Source organism: Gracilinanus agilis, unplaced genomic scaffold, assembly GCF_016433145.1.
Source record: "Gracilinanus agilis isolate LMUSP501 unplaced genomic scaffold, AgileGrace unplaced_scaffold16329, whole genome shotgun sequence".
Taxonomy (NCBI): domain Eukaryota; kingdom Metazoa; phylum Chordata; class Mammalia; order Didelphimorphia; family Didelphidae; genus Gracilinanus; species Gracilinanus agilis.
This window is the reverse complement of record NW_025347284.1, coordinates 370-3,659: the sequence shown is the minus strand read 5'-3', so window position 1 is coordinate 3,659 and position 3,290 is coordinate 370. Positions and strand designations below refer to the sequence as shown.

General features: G+C 38.1%; 1 non-coding gene across 1 annotated transcript; it reads left to right on the top strand.

Moving 5' to 3' along the window:
• Nucleotides 1-2,625: 2,625 nt before the first annotated feature.
• On the top strand, nt 2,626-2,732 carry LOC123254167. The gene has a single exon (XR_006506658.1). It is a non-coding gene; the product is annotated as a U6 spliceosomal RNA (small nuclear RNA).
• Nucleotides 2,733-3,290: the final 558 nt, after the last annotated feature.

The following is a 3,290-nucleotide window of genomic DNA, read 5'->3' as shown; positions in this document are numbered from 1 at the left end:
TACCTTCTGTCTTAGAATCAATACTGTGTATTGCTTCCAAGGCAGAAGAGTGGTAAGAGCTGGACAAATAGGATTAAGTGACTTGCCCAGGGTCACACAGCTAGAAAGTATCTGAGGCCAGATTTGAACCTGGGTTTTCTTGACTCCGGGCCTAGTGCTCTATCCACTGTGTTATCTACCTGTCCCAGATGATATCTTTTCCACAGAAACTGCAGTCTAACCATATTTCCTTCTCCAATCCTATAATTTCAAGGTGTTTTAGATCAACTGTGTCAAACCCAAATAGAAATCAGGGACTCTAAATCGTATGTAAGGATCCCTGGTGCTACTAGGAAACCACATATGTATATTAATCTATAAAAAGTTTGTGTATCTGGTGGTTTGTACAGTCCTTGTACTCATTTCACCTGCTTCCTTCCATGCCTGTAGGTATGTTACAGTACTTTCCTGTTATGCCAAAAAGTACAGGGGTTTGCATTTAGTAACTATTCAATAATTACTATTGACTTGATTTTGTTCATATCCAGAGAATAAAGACTTTCCATAGAACCTAAAATGTCAGAACTGGGTGGGGATCTTAGAACATAGATTTTTGGAACTATAAGAGACCTCAGAAATGACAGGATCATAGGTTTAGATTTGGAAGGGACCTTCGAGGTCATGTAGCCCAATTCCCTTATTTTATAGGTAAGGAAACTGAAGCATAGATAGGATAGGTGACTTGGCCAAGGTAAAAAAGGCATTAAGTATCAGTCAGGATTTAAACCCAGGTCCATAACTCCAGACCCAGCACTTTTTTTTTCTGTATGGTGATACCTCTCATGTAACACACCTTCGTTTTGCAGATAAGGAAAATGAGGTCCAAAGAAATGATTATTCAAGCTACTCAGTGGGAGAGAAAGAACTCACATCTAGGTTTCCAGTTTCTCTGAACATATCTCTTTCCACTAACTATATTCTGCTACTGTTGCTATACTTCTGCTACTAACTAAAGAAAAATTAGAAAGGAAATTGGAGGAAGGGATTATTTTTCTGATAAAGATAAAAAACATTACTTCTAAATATTAGGTGAAAGAATATCAAGAAAAAACTACTGGGGTGGTCCTACTCCAAAGTAGACTAAATGGCCACTTACACATAGATTCGAAGGGCAACAAAAAACTCCTTTGCCCCTCTACACCAATATCTCTCCCACTCAATTGCCTCCTGAAATTCTCATTGTTGGAATTCTTATTTGATTAAGCATGGAACTCCAGAAGTCACTCATTACAATGTACATATCTTAACTGGGAGGAGCAACTCATTCACTCCTTTAGTCCCTCTCCTGAAGAAGAGAGTCATAATTTAGTGGGAAGAACATTAAGTTTTTATTTGCTTGTTTGTTTTTTTTCTTCCAAATTTTACAAAACAAAATAAAACCAGCATTTCCATATACAAAGAAAAAGAAAATTGTACATAAATGAAATCACAAATCTCTCCTTTATTATTATAATTTTAACCAAATACATGTAATAACAAATTTCCACATAAATTTTCCTAAATTATATGATTGAACTTGTCTTCCTCCCTCCCTCCATTCCAGCATGTTTCTATATTTTTCATTTTTGTAAGTGAATAATCTTATAAAATCAAAACTCCAAAATATAACACCCCCAAACAAATGATGAATAGTATGATTTCATCTGCATCCTGACTCAAATAGTTGTTTCTCTGGAGGTAGATGAGGATCATTAATATTGAAAACAGAAGCTCTGGTTTGTCATCATAAATATGATTTTAAACAATGTTTTTAAAATGGGACTGATTTTTCCCTATCTCTGAGAATTGTTTTCAGTGCTCAATGAGATAATGCTGGGAAAAAGCTATTCATGAAGACTAAACTCCTGGGTATCTCTGAAATGGGGTCAGGGCTAATCTTTGCACTTTTTACAGGAGTTCTTTAGCTCAGCTTTCAGAGCCTACAACAGTGAGGTGAGGGAGCTGGTTTTTCAGTGGAGGAATACCCAGGACCCCCAAATCCTCAGAGGCATGCTAGAATAAAGGACTGCAGAATGAGGCACAAAATAAATAAGGTGGGAGACCGTAGGAAAATAGATAGAGCAAGAAAAGGGGACATCAATGCATGGAAAAAGGAGTCCTGGCATCTTCTTGAGAAGCTTTGAGAAAAGAACTAAATTAGAATACTTTGATGTGAGAAATGTAGGCTATTGGATAGGAGATGTAAACTGCTCTAGGAGTTGGGGAACCCAGGAGATAAACTCCAATAGAGGAAGCTGGCAATCAAGAGCTAGAACTAAGTTACAGGCAGTCTTGTGGGGTTGTGGTACCTTTTCATGTTGACTATGGAGAGTATGCTGAGAGGAAACAGGAAAATGACTGACATTCTCCTCATTCCATCTACTCATATGCTCAGGGATAATTTCCTCATAGAACCATAAATTGTCCCTGGAAGATTTCTATCCTGTTCATTTTGAGAGGTATAAGAGATGGACGCTCGTTTGTCCTCTGGTGGTGGTGGGGGAATGATTCTTATTGATTCCATTTTGTTATTTACATCCATTTATGCCTTAATTTGCTATTGGATTGAGGACCTGAAGAGTTGGTCAATCAAAATATTCCATTATCGTGCTTGCTTCGGCAGCACATATACTAAAATTGGAACGATACAGAGAAGATTAGCATGGCCCCTGCGCAAGGATGACACGCAAATTCGTGAAGCGTTCCATATTTTTATAATTATCTGTATTCCTTTGTAGAGAAATGTTATGTTTAATTCTCTGTAGTGAACTCTATTCACTATTATAATATTCACTATTATAGTAATCAGAAGAATAATTAACAGGGTGAGGGTGGAACACTAAATAATCTAAGATGGCATGGGGGATGGGAAAGAGGGGGAGAATAGCAGGGGACACCAAGAGAAACTTGAGCGAATAAGAAAATAGAACATTCTATTACACACAAAGAGGGCATGGGAGAGAGAGGGGACAAATACTATTATAAGAAGGAGAGGAAGAGAGCATAAAGAGGTAATAATCAAACCTTACTCTCAGTGTAATCAACCCGGAGAGGGAAGAGTAGCTATACTATCCATTGGGAAATAAAACTCTTATCTTACCCTTCTGAGAAAGTTAGAAGGGATAAACCAAGGGGAGCAGGGGAGTGGGGAGAACAAAAAAAGGGAGGGGAGAAGGGGGAGCGAATTCATAAGACCTTTAAAAACAAAAAGGAGGGGGGAAAATAAGGGAGGGGGTAGAAAGGGAAGTCAATCAAGGGAGGGGATAAGGGAT